Below are 20,364 nucleotides of genomic sequence, written 5' to 3' on the forward strand. Positions count from 1 at the left end.
TACATTAGAAAAATACTCCTCATACTTTACTATATTCACTTCAGAATTTGCCCATCATGTGTTTAAAGAATTGCAAATAATCTAATTTCCAGAACTTTCTAAACATTTAAAAATATACTTGGTTTAGCCAATGGAATGTATCTTTTAAATGTATCCAATGGAATTTAAATACGAAAGCAATTTGACTATCACTTCATTTTTAAAAAATGAATAAATGAGCAAGTTCTTAACTTTTGGAAATCTCATATTCATGTCATTTGTTTATTCTTGAATTTATATTTCCATTCCACTTTCCCCTAAAATTTAGTCCTAATGTAATTTTATTTCATTCTTTGAAATGTTTTATTGATCATCCTATCAAACTTCCTTGCACAAAAATTGTATATAAATATCAATTTAATTTTTTTAAGTTTCCTTTGACTATAAGTAATAAAATTCTTCTATATGGTTATTGTTATAATGACTATTACTAATCAATAAAACAACATAATAAACAATATATCATAAACTTTGAACAATTATAGAATAAAAAGAAAATCGTATTGGAAAAGCACTTTTCTTGAGAGGAACTTGTTTAAATTTCCATTTTGTTCATGTATTTAATGTTTATTAATTATTAACAGAGTAAGAAGAGTTCTCCATCATTTCTATTTCCATTTTTATGGATTTTTTTTCCATTTTTGTTTTTATAGATATAAACCTTGAGAAAACTTGTTCATAAATAAGTAGGTGGAAATGGAAAGTGTCTTATTACAGCAATGTCAATCAATTCTTTGAGTTCCCTTTGAAATATATGCCAAATATCACATTGTGATTGATCTACCATCAAAAATTCTTTCTAGCCATCTATCAGATGACAACTCATTAGGTTCTATTAAATATTGTTGACAAAAGAATTGAAGACCACTTGGCTTGCAAAAATGCATTAGTCATTAGGGCCGTTTACTGTCTTAAACCCAGCCCTATACCCCCAGGCATTTTTTCTCAGGTGCTTTTTACCACCTGGGGAATGCATTTCAGTAAGATTAGAAGAAAAACCATTAATTTATTGAGTAAGAGAAGACTATAAAAGGGAAGATGGGGGAAATGCCAGCAGGACAACTTTTTCAGCAGTTCCCAGGCAAATCAACTCTAAGAAAGGGTTGGTGTGGAAGTTGAAGTTTCTGGAAATTTATTTCCCTAAAGCAATATATCCCCATCCATTTCATGGAAAGTCTTTTGGCATTTGCATACTGAAGTTTGAATACCACTGTATTAGCTCATTCTTCTACTGCTTTTAAATATATCCTTCAAATCTGTGCTCCATCATTATACCTTATGCATCAATCGCCAACAGTGTGGTGGGCATTATTCCAGTTATTGGAGATACAAGAATCAATAAAAGAGACAAAATTCCTGTCCTCTGTACTAGTAGAGGAGATAGACAATAAATTATCAGAATTTGACTCCATTTTACAGCGAGCAGACTAGGGACATAATAGAGTCAGAAATAGAAAGCTCAGGCCATTGCTGGTCCTGGAACACAGCTGTCATGTCTCCCTGTAGCCTGCAAGGGACCGGCACTGTCACCTTTGTCCTACATTTCCCCAGCACCGAGCAGAGTGCAAGCACATAACTGGCTCTCTATAGGTATTTGTTTAATAAAATTACTGAAATTTCAACCCAAAGAAATTGCATTTATCTTTCCAAAGTGTCTGCTAAACTGTCTTTTAAATGTGAACTACTATAGGATCATTTATAAAATCACAGCATTTTTAGATTCAGAAGGAAACTTAGTGACTCCTTGATCCCATTTCTTCTTTGCTTTTTTTTTTTTTTTTTTAGGAAACTGTTCATTTTCCATCAAACTTATTTCCATTTCTGGTTAAGAGTCTGTGGAAGAGCAGCTTAGGATCACTTGAGGGTCATTACTAGCCATTGAGTGACCTGAGCAGTGGGAGCTGCAGACCAGTCCTGAGCGAGAGCTAGTGCACCAGTTTTCAGTAGGGAACTACTGGACAGACGCAGAGACCCCTGCACACCTTCACACCATCTGAGACCTGAGGTTGAGTAGCAGTAAATTTGGGACCTGGGGCAGTCCATTCACCTGGAAATTCCTCCTTGGTCAAGGCTTTTTCAGGAGAGACCGGGAGTGGCCTCTCATGGGTGTTCACAGGAAGTGGTGCCACATGCATGCAGAACTCCCCAGGCCAGCAGCCACTTCCTCCGACCCACTGTGTGAGCTCCCTTGCTGTCGTGTGGGATGGCAATGCCCATACAGTGCAGAGGAGACTGTGAGTTACGCAGGGCGATGGTCAGCAGGTTAACATAAGGTGCCTCCATGAGAAATGGGTGGTCAGCCCTGGGATCAGTAATCAGCAGAAGACACAGCTCCCTGCAGGATGCCTGAACCTGGCTAGTGAAGGTTCCAGAAGTGAAGTGGCCCACAGTAGGAGAGGCTCCACTGGCAGCAGCCAACTTCAGCATAGCCCACTGGCCACTGTTCCTGGAGGATATGACACCTACCTCGCTCGGGTGTTTGACAGCAACAATGGTACAAGCTACAGGAAGAAGCTTCTCATAGGATCTCTCTAGATTTGTAATATGCCATTGGTTTCTCTTTTGTAGATGGAATGTATCATTTTGAAGTCAGGGTTGGTGTCACCTAAGTGGGTTCCTGCCACAAGGAGTTAGAAGACATCCTTCTCCCTTTGCAGGAGGTCAGGGCTCTAGACATTGTGGAAGTTTCCCTTTAGGTTACATGGGAACCCAAAATGGTATGGACCCTCAGCACAGAAAGGCCATTTCACTTTTTCTTAAAGAAGAGAAATGAAGCCTGGAAAGGCAAAGTGACTTGTCAAGGTTATGAATCTAGTCAGTGACAGATCTTGTATTTGTGGCCAGTGGAAACTCTCTAGATCCTTGCAGTCCAGGCAAATTCTGCATCCAGTGTCCTTTGACATATCTCAATTTGATAGCCCCACTGCCCCATACCCATGTAACCACCAACAAAGCCTTAGCATCTACATGAAATGTGAAATAAGAAAATGTTTCTACTTCATTAATTCCCTTGGAATTCACAGGATACATGTATCATAGCAGAAATAGTTGGTCAGTTGGGTCAATTAAAGTAGCTATCCATATAACCCAAAATGTGGCTTCTTGTTTTCAGCTTGGAGAGTATGAATGAAATCTTTAATGAATGGGATTCTTGCACAGTTTCACTGTGAATTTAATATCTATAATGAAGCCCAGAAGCCAAATTTCCCATTAAGGGTTAGCAGAATTAATGGTCAAGAAGATTCCCTTAGGCAGAGAAATAATAGTTCAAGTGGAAATGCAATTGCTTCTGTTTTGAGGTCTCTGGGGTAAGTCCTTGAAGTGACTGCTGCTACTACCAGAGGGAAGTCCCTGGTGGCCAAATAAAGAGGTTCCAAGTAAAAGAAAGAGTTGTTTAACTACACTGGCACAAATGGAAACCAAACAAGTAAATAAGAGAATCTGAGAGGAGAATTTGTTGGTTCGGTTTCTGAGTCTGCCCCCAATGGTTTCATTTTGCATATCTGTGGCATTTGGTTGAGGTGATGTGTGGTGAGAAGTTTCTGCTCATGGCTTTCCAATAAGAAATCCTGGAAACCACACTCAAGGGTAAGGACAAAAGAAACCCAAAAGAAGAAGTCCTTTCACAGCTATCCTTCACTCTCTACTGATGACTCCTAGATAATAAGTTACTTCCCTGAGCTCTCTTCTGCATTCCAAGCTGGATTTCTCACCCTCCTCCTGCAAGTCTCTACATGAAACATCCAAAGACAACTCAAATCTATTCTCATTGTCTTTGCCCTGAAACTGCTCCTTCTTCTATTTTCTCTTGCTCAGCAAAGCACCCTACCATTTACCCAGGTACCCAAGTCTGAAACTTAGAATTTCTTCTTAACTCTTTCTCCTGCATCACTTCAAACTCAGCCATCACCAGGTCCTGTCACTGCTGCCCTCTAAATAAATTTCACGCCTTTCTCTTTAGAAGGTGTAAGGACAGTGCCTTAGTGGATCATTAGTTCTCACCAGAGCTCCTATCAGGCTCCCAGCCCCCCTTTAGTCCCCTCCAGTCCACCCTCCACATTGTTCCTTATGGTCTTTCAAAATTAAAGTCCAATTTCATACCTTTTCACTCCTTAAAGTCCTTCAATGGCCCTGGCAACAGAAACATTTATAAAACAAAGAAGGAACATGTAAGTCTGGACACAAGAGTAGGAATTCAAGCCCTGTTACTCATCTTAGGCAATCACTTAGCCTATCTGAGCCCCCATTTTCTTCTCCATAAAATAAGACATTTTGAACTAATACAATGGATTTAAAATTTTTTAGTCTAGGACCAACAGTAAGAAATACGTTTAAAACCACAACACATACACACGCACAAATGTATGCATAAGCACATATACAAATGCACACACAAAAAGCCCATATATATGCACATGGAGACCACACATGTATAGGTATGCACATAAGTTCATACACATAGTACAACAAATCATATTGTAAAACAGTTTCCCAACATGAAACATAGCCTTTCTATGTACAAGGTACTCTGATACTTTGTTTTTGTCTATATTATTTAATTTTTAAATTTTTAGTGAATGAAATGTTAGTTTTGACCCACAAAATTAATTTCAGAATTCACTGAAGGCTGTGACCTGATAAATATTGAATTACACAGTTTCTAAATTTCATTCTAACTCTGAAGATTTAGATCAGCCAAATCAGAAAAGAGAACAGCTTCTAGAATATAGTAAGAAAGGCTAAGAAGGATCCCTTTTAACTAATATCATAAAAACACTTACAGCAATCACATAACCTAGTCAACAGCTCACTATTTTGCTGCTTGCAAATATGGAAACCACAGACACTAGCTAAAAATTAACAACAGGGGCACCTGGGTGGCTCAGTCAGTTAAATGACTGCCTTTGGCTCAGGTCATGATCTCAGGGTCCTGGAATCAAGCCGCATGTCTGGCTGCCTGCTCAGCAAGGTGGGGGTGTCTGCTTCTTCCTCTCCCTCTGCCCCTGCCCCCACTTGTGCTCTCCCTCTTTCTGTCTCTCTCAAGTAAATAAATAAAATCTTTTTAAAAAAATTAACCACAGACCTCAGTTTAAAGTTGTATAATTGGCTTTATGATAGTATACACAGCTCCCTGTCTCTTTAGGAAACCAGTCCCTTTTAAAACAACCCCAAAAGTGTGGAGAACAGCTTTTTCTTAATTTGATTATATATCTTGCATATCATTCTATGTTAGTATATTCAGATATACCTCCTTTGATGGCCGCATAATATTCCATTTCTAGACAGAGATTTATTTAATTAATTCATTACTGATGGCCATCTATACCAAACCACAAACATCCTAGAAGAATTTAAAGACAAAGAATACATGCAGTTTCCATTTGCTAGATATTACCAAGTTATCCTCCGTGGAAATTTTACTAATCTACACCCCAGTGAACCAGGTATGAATGCCAGTTATTCCAAATCTTCACCAGCATTTGCTTGAGAATCAGCCACATGGATTCATATTTCACCTTTGGCATAAGGTGTGGGATCTTGAACAAGTTGCCTCAGTTTCCCTGTCTTTGGGCAATACCCACAAGGATTAAATGCAGAAATGAATGAAGAAGATATTTTATGATTTATCAGAGGTGTTTGGCAGCATCTTATTTACTACCAGCCCTCCCCAGTAATAGTAATATAACATTTAACTTTAACATACTATTGCAAATTAACTTACAATTTTAACAGTGTAAGCTCCCTGAAGGCTGTCAAATTTAAACACTATGCCTCTCAGCCTCCATGGCAAACTCTGTGCTCAATCAATGTTGACACATGATGTCTCAGTACACACATCTTCATCTTTAAACATATAGTTCTCAAGTGAGTCTTGCTTATTGATGGTCTTAGAAATTTAAGGCTTCCTAAGCTCTAATGCAGTGCATAAGGGACCGAAAGAAATCATTGTAGATGACCATTGTCTATTACCAAAAATAGTTCGGTTTGTTCTGGCAGAGGCTGGTTTTGCAGTGCCATAATATACCAAAGGAAAATTTTCAAAGCAACATTCTTTAGAGTCATTTACTAGAACTGAATTTTTTTTCTTAACAACTTTACTGATGTATAATTTACATATCCTAAAATTGACCTATTTTGAGTATAAAATCAGTGACTCTTGGTAAATTTACAAGGCTGTGCAAACATCACCACAATCCAGTTTTAGAACATTTCTAGCAACCCCATAAGACTCCCACATGCCCGTCCACATGTCCTCTCCAAGCACACCGTGTTTGTTAGCCAGGGATGAGTAGAGAACTTGGATCTTCTCTGCTCCCACACTGCACACTCTCAGAAGGCAGCTAGGGTGTGTGGAGAATTTTTCAAGTCCCTCCGTGATTGTCTCATTCCCAGGATCTCCCTATGAAATTTCTTTTGGCTTTTTGGCCGTAAGGTGGCTTTTTCCAACCCAGACTACTGCCTGGTGGTGAATGAAGTGCTGATGCCCCTATTCACTTGCCACCAGCATCCTTTAACTGATGGCATGACTGGAAGGTGTTTTCCACCTTTTGCTGGAATTCAGTTGTGCTCCCTCCAGCAGCAAATCTGCTGTGCTTGCTTTCGGCTTTGCTGTCCTCTGCTAGAAGCTTTGCACAGACTGAGCCCAGACAGAGGAGGGGTGAGGTAGAGCAGTGCCAGGCAAGAATGCCACACCCTCCCACCCTTCTTACCAAAATATAGCAGTTCTGGATTAAAAGATTCCTTCTCAGTTTGTTGCTTGCCTTTGGTAAATTTCCAGAGCCCTGAAGTGGATGCTGTTGACAATGTTGTCTAGTTTTATTATTAATTTCTAGGGAAACGACATGCTAACTTGCTCATTCCACCCTACTGGAGTCTGGAACTTGAATTTGAACATGAACAGCATCCTTCTACCGGCTTCTCAGTGTTCTAGCAGCTCTGACCCTTGGCCATCAGTGGACATTACTCTAAGTGATGAATGCTTTGAAAGGAGAGCCAGGACCCAATGTCACTGTACCAGACCTGTCAATCATCAGGAGTGGCCGGACAGCACTCAGCATATACAGTTTGTCTTGGTTCTTCAGAGAAACTTGATGGACAAAATGAGCCCAATAAGACAGAAGAAGCAACAGTAAAAATATGTATTATATGTAAGACTCTTGTGGCTTAAAAGCTGAGAACTAAACCCTGTCCCAGCTCAGGAAAATCCAGAGACGGACATTTGGACAAAAGATAACCTCATATAGGACTGTGCAGTTAGAACTCTGGGAGACAGCTATGGGGCAGAAAGAAATTATTGACTTGAGACTGACTATTTTGTTGTAAGCAGTATAGAAAATTCAGTGTTCTCTTGTATCCAGATAAAGGAATCCTTTACTAATGTACCAAGAAGGCAGTACAGCCTGATAGCTTGATGTGCGGAGTCTGGCGCCAAACTCGCTCAGATGGAACGCCCCCCCCCCCCCCTTCTATCTATGCTTTTTACATGCTGTGTGACCCTGGGGCAATTTTCCTAAGCTCCTTTCCCTCACCTGCCATATCTGTAAACAATACTTGCCTCAGAGGATTGGTACAGGTGGAAGGTCTCTGAATCATTCCTGACCTATGGTATAAGCTCAATAGATATTAGTTCTTATTAATATTTTTAAACAATGTTTCTAGGGTTCTCCACCCTTCATGAGAGATCATTGGCCATAAAATGTCCTTACCAGCTCTGGGATAGAGGAGGGGAGTAGGAGCAGAAGCTTAAGAATGGTGCTTTCAGATGCAGAATTGTGCCCCCCAAATGGTAGCAAGTTCACTCAGAATGAGCCACTGGCCACTCTGCTTCTCAGACAGGTGTTTGGGAGCTCCTCAGGACCATCCCTCCTCCACCCGCAATCCCTGAGCCATCAGGCCCCACTGTGCCTGGGCCACATGCCTACTAACCAAGCACCCCTTTCCTCAAGGTGGGCATCCAAAAGTAGGAGGTCCCTCAATTCTCCTACCTCCTCCCTTCAGCTCCTGTAGCAGGTCCTTGGCAGCTTGCACTGTCCCAACCAGCCTGCTAGCTCCGCCTGGCTCCAGGCAATGGCCAACATTCCCTAAGGTGACACTTAAGAACCCCATTAACAGCAGGTATCTGCCTTTCTGGTTTTTTAGGATTTTATTTATTTATTCATAAGAGACACAGAGAGAGGCAGAGACACAGGCAGAGGGAGAGGCAGAGGGCTCCGCGGGGAGCCTGATGCTGGACTCAATCCCAGGACCTAAGGATCACCACCTGAGCTGAAGGCAGACCCTCAACCACTGAGCCATCCAGGTGCCCCATGCCCCATATCTGCCTTTCTAATCATCTGAGCTAACTAGTCACCAGCTTGCTAAAGACAAACCAATGAAAATATATACATACCATATTCTTAGTATAGGTCAAAATTATAATTATTCCAAAATTTGATTTCAGTTATTGTTTAGGGCCACATGAAACACCATGTTTTAAATGTGTTTTAAATAATTTTTGATCTCTTAGAAATATATGCCAATCCCATTTGGGGAGCTCAGGATTAAACACACTAAGAGTCCTTATCACATTGAGTTTCCGTTTTCTTGCTATCGAACATAAACTCAGATCTGGCCATATGGGTTTAAGTGATAAAATCAAGCTTATAACAACCAAACCAAACCAAAATAAAACAAAACAAAGCACTAAGAAAGCAGTGTGCATAGTGGCTTAAGGTGCAGCCAGTGAGTACAGACTGCCTGAGGTCAAAGACTTGCACTTCCCCAGGCTGCTGGGTGAGGTTGGACAAGTTAATTAACCTTGCTGTCCCTGATCTTTCAGTGGGAAAATAAGGATAATCATAATACCTGCCTCATCGGGTTAAGAACTAAAGGGTGTCATGTGTGTGGCACACTTAGAAAAGTACCTGACACACTGTGGATGCTTACAAAGTTTAGCTATTCTTCTATTTGTTCTTGTTATATTTTTTGCTGGTCAGCTAAATCAGCATTTCCTAATTGCTGGTCCATAGAACTCAGAGAGGTCACAAAACCTTACCACACTAAATGGACTTCATTTTTAAGACAAAAACTCACATTACGCTTAATCAGTAAGGTAAATTATATGTCGAGTCAACATGTTGGAAACAATTTGTATTTTCAGTGATAAATAAATAAAGGCATTATTCAAATATTTTACTCTCTTTATTGTAAATTTTCATAAGAATGAAGTCTGTACTTGCACACCTTTAACAGTCTGAAGAAAGAATTTTTTTATTTGACTCATCCACAGTACTCCAGTGTTGGGAGATGTTGTAGGAGAATAAGCACTTAGAAAGAGGCTGCTAAAAAAAAAAAAGAAAGAAAGAGGCTGCTAAGCTCCTTAATTCCCACATGAATTTATAGCCACAGTAGATTAATGACTGTCCCTGGACACATTCAACATCAATACCAAATTAAAATAATTAGAAAATAGTTATTTAAAACAGTGTGCTAAATATCTTCGTAATACATATAACAAAGGAACAATATTTGCAGTATGTTAAAACATCTTATCAATAAGGAACAGGCTAACAATGCAATTTATAAGTGACAAAAGAGAATAAATGGACAAATTATAAAAGAAATACAAATGACTACACAATATGAAAAGGTCCTCAACTTCACTAACAATAAACAAAATGATATATTTACTCCTAACACGTTGGCAAAGACAAAAATAAATAATTGATGTCACTTGGGATTAGTAACAGTTTGGAGGCAACGTGAACTGGCACAGCTTACAGCAAGAATGCTGCAAGAGCTTTCTCCCTCTCAGGTTCAAAACCAGCTGGGAAAAGTGCCTCTGAGTTCCATCAAATCCCATAGGCTCTAGTCTCATGCACGTCCCTAAAGCAAGCCCCGTGGCTGAGGAATACAGCACCACGGTTGGCTTAGTCTGAGCCAGTGTTGGAAGCCCACCCAAAGGAGACAGAAATTAAAAGTAACAGGTAGCATTTAAAGCCACAAAAATGAATAGGATCACTCAGGGAGAAAATTTCTTTTTTTATTATTATTTTTTATTTATTTTTTTATTGGAGTTCAATTTGCCAATATACAGCATAACACGCAGTGCTCATCCCATCAAGTGCCCCCCTCAGTGCCCGTCACCCAGTCACCCCCAGGGAGAAAATTTAAAGAAGAGCCCAGCACCATACTGTGGGAAGCTACAATGTGACCACAGATATTGTTGTGTTCCATGGTTGTTCCATGCTTTTACATTCTTACTTATGTACCTATGTTTTGTTTTGGTAATATATAAGAGGTTACCTCACATGTACCGTTCTATACCATATTTGCTTGTTTCTCTCACCAATATGTCCCAATTTCCATGCCTGGTATCCCCAAGTTTAGGGCTTCCCTAGTCTGTTTCTCTGACTTAACTCTTGACTGGGGCCAAGGAGAAAGGGCTCCTTATGCCCCAACCCATCTCACCCCTACCTTCCCAATAATGTTACCACCATTTCCTGAGACTTGGCAGGAAATGTTTTATGTTCATATATTTTATTTTTTGTTATCCTTTCCAGAATTTATTATCATGATTTGGTCTCTTTGGGGGTATATCTATGCTGTTGTTTCAATGAGTTTTCCAGAGAGTAAGTGTGTAAGTCATATGGTCAGTCTGCTACAGCAAAGCAAAAGTCTTCATAATGTAATTTAGGAGATAAAAGCAAGTTACAGAAATATCTACATCTATGTATATAATACATATGTTTACATATAATACCATTTTTTAAAAAGCTTTTATTTATTAATTTGAGAGTGAGAGAGAGAAAGAGCACAAGCAGGGAGGAGAGGGAGAAGCAGGCTCCCCACTGAGCCTGACATGGAGCTCAATCCTAGGACCCAGGGATCATACCTAGGCAGGAGGCAGACACTTAACTGACTGAGCCACCCAGGTGTCACCATATAATACCATATTTAAATTAATAAATATATACTCTGTATGAAGTCAAGCAAGAAATTTCTATAGTATACATCTCTATATTTTAAAAAGTTTTTTGGGGCAGCCTGGGTGGCTCAGCGGTTTAGCGCCTGCCTTTGGCCCAAGGCATGATCCTGGAGACCCGGGATCAAGTCCCACGTCAGGCTCCCTGCATGGAGCCAGCTTCCTCTCTCTGTGTCTCTCATGAATAAATTTTTTAAAATCTTTTTTGAAAAAGTTTTTTGAATGGGCATTGAGTATTTTTACAAAGAAATATTTTTTAAAAATCAGTAAGCTGATTTTTAATTTTTAAAGAGAGAACATGGTTATTAAAGAAATCATTAAAAATTCAAGAAGGAAAATGGATTTTAGAAAACCTTCCATAAAGTGTGGAATTATTGTATTGTACATCTGAAACTAATATAACACTGTATGTTAACTGGAATTAAAATCAAAACTTAAAGAAAATCCTTCCATAATTGTCTTTCACTTTGGTAGTAACTATTTGTCAGATGAATATGAATAAAGGGCTTGTATGCCCTTTATCTTTTCTCCCTGCAAGTATGCACATACTTTTTCTCCTCAATGGAATAAATCTGAGCATAATGATGTTTTCTCTTAACAACATTTCATGAGCATCTTTCCAAATCAATAAAGAAGTATCAGCTAATCTAAAAGAATAGATTTAATATTCTTTTTCCACAGAGCAATGAAATTAGAAATCAATATGGAAAGAAAAGGGAAAATACATTTGAAATTTTAAAGATATCAATCTAACAGTATATGCATTGAAGAGGAAATTACAACATAAATTCAAAAATGGTGGATACTAAAAGATAACCAAAGCTCTACAAATCAAGAATTGTAAGATGTAATGAATGTATATTATGTTAGTAGTCTTAAATGCATTTATTGGTAAATAAGAAATCTTTAGTAACTAAGTAAGATTGAAAATAATTTTATTGGGATGCCTGGGTGGCTCAGTGGTTGAGCACCTGCCTTTGGCCCAGGGCGTGATCCTGGAGACCTGGGATCAAGTCCCACATCAGGATCCCTGCATGGGCCTACTTCTCCCTCTGCCTGTGTCTCTGCCTCTCTCTCTCTCTCTCTCTCTGTGTGTCTCTCATGAATAAATAAATAAAATCTTTAAAAAAAAGGAAAATAATTTTATTTTTAAAATCTGTGTTGTAAGTACATGACTATTACATATTGGTTTTTTGCTTTTCTGGGTATTTGGGATAGCTCATATATTAAAGCTTCTTAAGAAAAATAGTTAACTCAGGAAGCGTTTGACTCAAAGTAAACTCAAAGAAAGTAGGAAAAAGGGAATAAATACAAAAGCAAGAACTAATTATGATCAATAAAACTAAGGGCTAGTTTTTGAAAAGACAATAAATAAGCTGCTGGTTAGACTGATCCAAAAAAAAAAAAAAAGAGAGAGAGAGAAGACACAAATTAGGCACAAATGAATATTAGAAATGATAGGAAGATATAACTACAGATGCAGTCAAAAGTTTTAAAAAGTGTAAGAGAAAAATGTAAGTTTGGAAAACATAAATTATAAAAATATATTCAAAGAGAAATAGAAGACTTGAATAAAAATTATTTTAAAACTTGAATAAGTTGCAGGGGAGAGAAGTGCCCCTTTCTCCTCTCACAAATGGCACACTATGGTTTCACAGGCAGGTTTTAACAACATTCAACAGATTATTTTGTCCAATACAACCACCACAAAAAACCAGAATGCTTTTAAAAGAAATAAAGAAAGCTAGCAACTTAATACCCACATAAAAAGAGTGATGTTGGACCCCTACTTTACACAATATGAACTCAAAATAGATCTAAAACCTCCGTGAAGAGCTAAAATTATAAAACACTTAAAAGAAAACAGAGGCATAAATGACCTCAGATTAGGTAATGATTTCTTAGATGTGACACCAAATCACAAGCAACAAAAGGAAAAATACACAAAGTGGACAGCATCAAAGTTTAAAATTTCTCTGCTTCAAAGAACACAATCAAGAAAGTGACCATACAATCCACAGAATGGAGAAAAAATTTTGCAAATCATATGCCTGATAAGAGACTTCTATCTAAAAAAATATAAAGAACTCTTACAACTCAATAATAAAAGGACAACCTGGTTCAAAAATGGGTAAAGGATCTAAATAAGCATTTCTCTAAAGAAGATCTACAGGTGGCCAAGAAATACATGAAAAGATGCACATCATTAGTCATTAAGGACATGCAAATCAAAACTATACTGAAATACTACTTCTAACCCACCAGGATGACGATAAGTCAAAAGTCAGATAATAACAGTTGTTGGTGAGAATGTAGAGAAATTGGAACCCTCATACACTAATGGTGAGAATGTAAAATGGTACGGCTATTTTGGAAAACAGTCTGGCAGTTCTTTAAACACTTACCATATGACCCAGCAATTCTATTCTAGATTTATACCCAAGGGAAATAGGAAAAGGATTGAAATTTTGATATATGCTATAACTTGGATGGATCTTAAAAACATTTGGCTTAGTGAAACAAAGCAGACATAAAGGACAAGTATTGTATGATCCCATTTACATGGAATACCTAGAATAGGTAAATCCATGGACAGAAAGTAAAAAACGGGCTATTAAGGGCTGGAAGAAGAAGGGAATGAGTACTGCTTAACGGATATAAAGTTTTTATTGGGGATGTTGAAAAGGTTTGGGATACAGATGATGGTGATGGTAACACAACATTGTAAATGTATTTAATGCCACTGACACGTAAACACACAAATGGTTAAAATGATAAATCTTACATTATATATATTTTACTACAATAAAAAAAGAAATGAAATATTGATACATGCTCCAAAATGGATGAACCTTGAAATTACACTAAGAGGAAGAAACCAGTCAGGAAAGGTCACATACGGTATGATTCCATTTATATGAAATTTTGGAATAGGCAAATTTATAGAGGCAGAAAGAGTAGTCCTTGCTTAGGGCTCAGAGGGAGGGAGAGCTTAGGTGTGTATAGTTTTTTTATGGGTTGATGAAATGTTTTAACAACGATTGTGATGACTGTTACATAGCTCTGTAAATATGGTAAAGCCATTGCATTTTACAATTTAAATGAGTAAATTACATGGCATATGAATTATGCCTTCATAAAGCTGTTACAAAACACCAAAAAATTATTTAAGTTATTTAAAAATAAGAAAATAAAGAACAAAAAATTAAAAATAAGAAGAAATAGAAGAATGCAAAGAAGATACACAGGAAATGGAAGAGAGAATGAAAAGAAAGAAGTTCTTTTAATCAGTAAGTAAACACAAAATCATTTGTTTATGATAGAAGAGTAAACTCTCAGACAAACTTTTTAAATGTTGCTGAATCCAAGCTCAATACACCAACATCAACAGCAGCCTATACTAGGCTGAATAGTTGTCCCCAGTGATATCAGGTTCTAATCCTTGAAACCTAATAAGTGTTGCCCTGTTTGGAAAAAGGATCTTTGCAGATATGATTAAGTTAAGGATCTTGAGATGAGGAGATCATCCTGAATCATCTGGGTGGACCTTAAATGCAATCACATGTTTCATAAGAAGGCAATTCCACACATACACACATGGAGAGGGAGAGAGAAAAAGAGAGGGAGAAGAGAAGACAACATAGAGCAGAAAGGGATTTGAAGGTTGACCTTGAAGACTGGATTGATGTAGTCACAAACCAAGAAACACCACAGCCTCATCCAGAAGCTAGAAGAGATGAGGAACAAATTCTCCCCCTAGAACCTCTGGAGGCAGTATAGCCAGGCCAACAGCTTGATTTGGGCTCTGGCCTTGAAATTGTAAGAGAATAAGTTTGTGGGGTTTTGTTTTTTTTTAAGATTTTATTTATTTGTTTTGAGAGAGAAAGCTGGTAGGGAGGGGCAGAGGGAGAGAAAAACCCAAGCAGACTCTGGGCTTAATCTCAGAACCCCAAGATTGGACTTGAGCCAAAACCAAGAGTTGGACGCTTAAACAACTGTGTCACCCAAGCATCCTTAAATTTCTGTTGTTTTAAGCCATCAAGTTTTTAGAAATGGCAGCCCTTGGAAACTAATGCACAGCCCTATAGTACCCACCAGAAGAAACTAATTAAAAGACATAATAAGCAAAAGTTCCCACTCATAATAGCAGTAAACACTTTAAGATACTTAGAACAAATCTAATACCATTTAGCACTAACCACAGTTTCTGGTGAGGCGTCAGGCCTTGCTTCCCTATCAGACTAAAAAGCCCTTTGAGGGTAGGGAATACATTGTTACTGATGAATGATGTGTCCAGTGCCTCCTATGAACTGGTTAATCCACCAGGTACTAGAAATTTAAAAATCAACAGAAATAGAGTCTGACCTCACAGCAAACAGACAGGTAATAACACTAGAGTGCAACAGGTATTTCAAGAGTAGAATGAACAGTTCCGTGGAACTTTAGCAGAAAGAAGAGACCCTACCTTGAAAAATTAAGTTTCACAAAGGAGAAAGCTTCTGAACTATCTCTTCAAACTTCAGGCCAAGAAGCGGTGAAGCAAAACAGTGCAGGTAGAAGGAATAATGAGCATAAAAATAGTGAAGTATCAGGAAAGAATTGGACATGTTTGGGGAATGGTAGAGTTCACTCTGTTTACACTGTGGGCACTGTTCTGTGTGTATTGCATACTTAAGGAAAAGCTGGGGCAGTAGGAAGAGGCCAGATCAGAAGGAGAAGGAGAAGAAGAGGAAAAAGAAGGAGGAGGAAGGGGAGGAGGAGGAGGAGGAGAGAAGAAGAAGAAGAAGAAGAAGAAGAAGAAGAAGAAGAAGAAGAAGAAGAAGAAGAAGAAGAAGAAGAAGAAGAAGAAGAAGAAGAGGAGGAGGAGGAGGAGGAGGAGGAGGAGGAGGAGGAGGAGGAGGAGGAGGAGGAGGAGGAGAATGCCTAATGAATAAATGTAGTATGACTCCCAGTTGGTAAGGTGGAAGGTAGATTTAATGGTGAGATGAAGCCACAGCAAAACAAAATCAGGCAAATACATGGGAGAAGGACTCAATGTGTGGGCAGAGTGCAAGTTTATTTGAGTCCTGCTGGTGTATGTGCTTGTAAGTGGAGATTTTTGTCTGGAGCTCAGGAATTTGAGACCATTGGAAATAGATGAAATTCCCAAGTAAAAGCATCAGAGCAAGAAGGGATAAGATCAAGGATGGACCTCACCCTTCCTTCTTCCACCCTCATCCCCTCATTTATATTGGGTTTTCACCAACTCTCAAGAGATAGATACTCTCAAGAGGTAGTCCGCAAAGGAAACTCAGAAGTAGCTCCAGATGTAGGAGGAACATGTTCGCCTGATGCCAAGGGAAAAGAGTTGATCAGGAAAGAATGTTTATCCTCTCATGGGCTACAAAGAATCCAAGTAGGATGGGAACCACAGGAATGGCAATTAGGACACTGGATTAGTCAGCTTGGGCTGCCATAACAAAATACCATGGATTGGGTGACTTAAACAACAGACATTTATTTTCTCACAGTTCTGGAAACTAGAAGTCTGAGACCAGGGTGCCAACATGGTTGGGTTCTGGTGAGGACTTTCTTGTGGCTTGCAGAGGGTTGCCTTGTCTCTGTGTGCTCACATGGAGGAGAGAATGGGAGAGGGAAAAGGAGAGAGAGAGACAGAGAGAGGGGCTCCATTCTCATGACCTCATCTAAACCAATTTTACTCCCAAAGGCTCCATCTCCAAATACCATCACATTGGGGGTTAAGCCTTCAAAATATTAATTTTGGCGGGGACACAATTAGTCCATAATGGACATTGTTAATGACCCTTGAGAGAGCAACTTGAGAAGAGTGGGGAGACTGGAAGCAGATCATAATGGTAGAAAGTGAATGGGAGTAACCTTTGATAATTTTAGGTCTTTGTGCCCGGAGTATAGTAGGACCTTTACAGATAACATTAAATCAGTGTGGAAGATTCTCAGAATTTTACCCACCCCCTTCCTAAATAATTACACCCTACCTTGAGTTTCTCCTGAATCCTTCTTCCAAATCCCTCTGGACTAGCTTTGCTTTAGATGTCACAATTGTTCTGCTGAAAGCACCTGATGACCATGCCCAGGAGAGCATGAGGCAGCAGCACGCAAGGAACCTGAGCATGGAGACACTTGCATTAAACCAGGGAGTGTTCCCAGGTCTAAACAGGGTAACCTCTACTCAGTTTCAGTCAACTGTTACTGTAAAGAATTATAGGCCCGGAATTCCTGTACATTTGTATCTTCTATGAGAAGTCATAATCTCAGATTATTATGTAAAATCACCCAACTTTTCCTTTAGCAATTAATTCAAATTAGTGTCAGGGGTTCAACAAAGTGCACCAGCAGGGCTATGAGACACTCAAGAGACACGCAACCCTCAAATCATCGTGTTGGTCCCTACGAAGACTTTGCAAGAAGTAAATTAAACATGAATGATGAAAAGTCTGGGGCACCTGGGTTTCAGGGGCTGAGTGTCTACCTTTGGCTCAAGACATGATCCCAGGATCCTGGGATCAAGTCCCGCATCGGGCTCCCTACCAGGGAGCTTGCTTCTCCCTCTTTCTATATTTCTGTCTCACTCTGTTTCTCTCATGAATAAATAAATAAAATCTTTTTTAAAAATGATGAAAAGTCCTGCTGCTACATAATAAGTCATAAAGTTAAGAACCTCATCAACTCCTAGGCATGATTTGGGTTGAGAACAAAAATAAAACTTTCCCTAAATCATGGAAACATAACCCAAAATAGAATTGCAGAGGGCACTCAGAGATGTCAAGTAACATTCCTAACTGATCAAGAAGGACAAGCAGGCTGTTGACAACACAGTCCTTTCCGTCCCCATCAGAGCAGCCCTCCATGAAGAGAGGCCACAGGGCAGTAATGTCACTCAGATCTAGGCTCTCACTAGGAGCAAGATTGGAGGGGAGTCAGGAAAAAGAGGACCAGATTCTGTTCCCTTGACCTCTTAGAAACCTGTTTCCTCCTTTACACAACCAAGGGGCTGCTCCTGGGGCGCTCTCCCCAGTCCCTTGTCCTCTGCTGTGTGCACCGAGTAGTGGGCTGAACGCGTGTCTGTTCCCCTCTGTGACACAGTGTTGTTTTCTGGCCCCAGGAGCAAGCGACACCTCTTCCGCTGGATGAAAAGCTGTTGTCACAGGCCTCAACCAGTCAGCACTCTGAACCAGCACCTTGGGGGAATAAACAGTGTCAGAAATTCATCTTCATAACTAGTAAGTGAAATTTGGGAAAGAAGAAAGACAAGAGTCAGACAAAGGGAATCATTTCTTTTTGTTCGTTTTGTTTTGTTTTTCCACTCAGCATCCCTTCCCTTATTGAAATGAGAGAGACAGCTTAAGAAAAAGTCTTGCTCTTAGAAGAATAAATTGCATTCAATTTATTCATTCAACCACTCACTCAACTAATATTTATGGAGTGCTTCTGGGTGCAGCCCCTGTCCCAGGTTTAGGGATATATATATATATACACTTCAGGGGATATAGATTCAACCCAGGGGTAAGTAGTACGTAACCTTGAAGGACTCCCCACTGTTGAGTGGCATTGTCAGGATTTGAACCCAGGCAGTCTGACTCCATATGTACATGTTATGAAAGAAAGGCACTGTGAAGAGGTGTACAGACAGCCTCCCTAAAAATGATTCGTAAGCTGGAAGGTGGAGGAGGAGCAAGTCACAGAAACCGTACAGGGAAGGGTACTCAAAGAATAGGAAACAAGCAAGTCCAAAGAACTGAGTCCGAAAAAGCATGGCAAGTCCCAGAAACTCTCCAAGGACCAGCTGGCCAGTAACTTTTGGGCTGCTAACAAAAGAAAGCCAGTAAGCAGATTCCAAGATTACTGGAGACGTGGCCGCCAATCCGATGGCCATCGTGAGGAATTTGGATTTTACTCCAAGAGCAATGGAGAGCTGTTTTTAAAGGGATATAAATAGGGGTTGACATTATCTGATTTTTGCAAAGATTCCTCTGGCTGTCGCATGAAAATTAGATTTCGGGAACGCAGGAGAAACCTGATCATGAGATGGACACAATCATTCAGGCCAGGGATGGTGGCTATGGAGAACCGTGAATGGACAAGGATACATCATGGAAGCAGAACAGAGAGCATGGTGATGGCTTGGATATAGGGGGAGTGGGGATGGGAGGCAGTGACAATGGCCTCCAGATATTTGCTCTGAAACACAGACATTTGTGGGTCCGGCTTACCACGGTGGGGAAAGCTGGGGCAGGAATGGGTCCAAAAAAGAAAACACGGTATTTTAGTAAGTAAATGACTGGGCTTGGGAAACACTGTTTTAGAAGAACCCCTTAAATACAATGTCCCATGTCACAGTGCTGATCAAGTCTTTGCCCTGTCTCAAACACCTCGATCCTTCTCTAGGCATCGAGATGAAACACAGAATAGCACGGCATTTAAAGCACTTTATGGTGCGGACCCAACTTTATTTCTCCAGCTCATCTCCTTCCACTTCCTACCTCTATTCCTTCCCCTTTCATCATCATCATCATCATCATCATCATCATCATCATCATCATCATTATTGTCATTGTCATTCCACATCATTTGCAGTTCCTTAAATATGCCTTTCTCTCCCCATTCCTTTTAGCCTTGTTCTCTTTCCCAAAACATCCTTCCCTCTTCATCTGCTTGCTGAACTCAACTCAAAAGTGGAACCTCTTCATAGAAGCCTTCCTTGATTGCACCAGGCTGAGTTACGTGTGTTTTCTAATAAGGCGGCATAGTATTAATGCAGAGCACAGAACCTGGAGCCAGATTACCTGGGTTCAAATCCTGAATGTACCACTCAGCAGCTGGGAGTCCCTCAAGGTCAGGCACTACCCCTGGGTTGAATCTCTACGCCCTCAAAGTGCCTGCAACAGTGGTGGCACATAGTAGGGGCTCAGGAAATCTAGAATGAATGAATGTGTGCACGAATATTGCCTGGGGAAGACCTTGTGAAGAAGCATAAATGACTTTCTTTACTGTTCTCATTAGGCTTCAAACTCCCAAACCAAGTTTTCCAATCTCCCTTCCAAACTGAGAGAATATTTTCCAGAGACATAGATCAGAATGCCTCAAATGAGAAGCAATTGCATTTATTTTCCTGCAGTGCTTTCTGTTCTTCCGAAAAATCTCTCTACGATGAGCCCATTATCTACCCTCAGTAAGCAGGTAATGTGTGCTTTCCTGGGCCCCTCGCCCGTGCATGAGCTGGACGCCCTCCAATGCTGACCAAGGGGCCAACCGGCACATGGGTCCTCTTGCTCTGTCTCCACTTCCCAGTCATGGCAGCACTAGCCTAAGAGTTTGAGCCATAATCACACACACCTCGCATA

At 39.8% G+C, this 20,364-nt stretch overlaps 1 pseudogene; it reads right to left on the reverse strand.

Moving 5' to 3' along the window:
* Positions 1 to 1,893: 1,893 nt before the first annotated feature.
* LOC119867407 lies at positions 1,894 to 18,896 on the reverse strand (annotated as a pseudogene).
* Between the last annotated feature and the right edge of the window lie 1,468 nt (positions 18,897 to 20,364).

Source organism: Canis lupus, chromosome 34, assembly GCF_011100685.1.
Source record: "Canis lupus familiaris isolate Mischka breed German Shepherd chromosome 34, alternate assembly UU_Cfam_GSD_1.0, whole genome shotgun sequence".
Classification (NCBI taxonomy): Eukaryota; Metazoa; Chordata; class Mammalia; order Carnivora; family Canidae; genus Canis; species Canis lupus.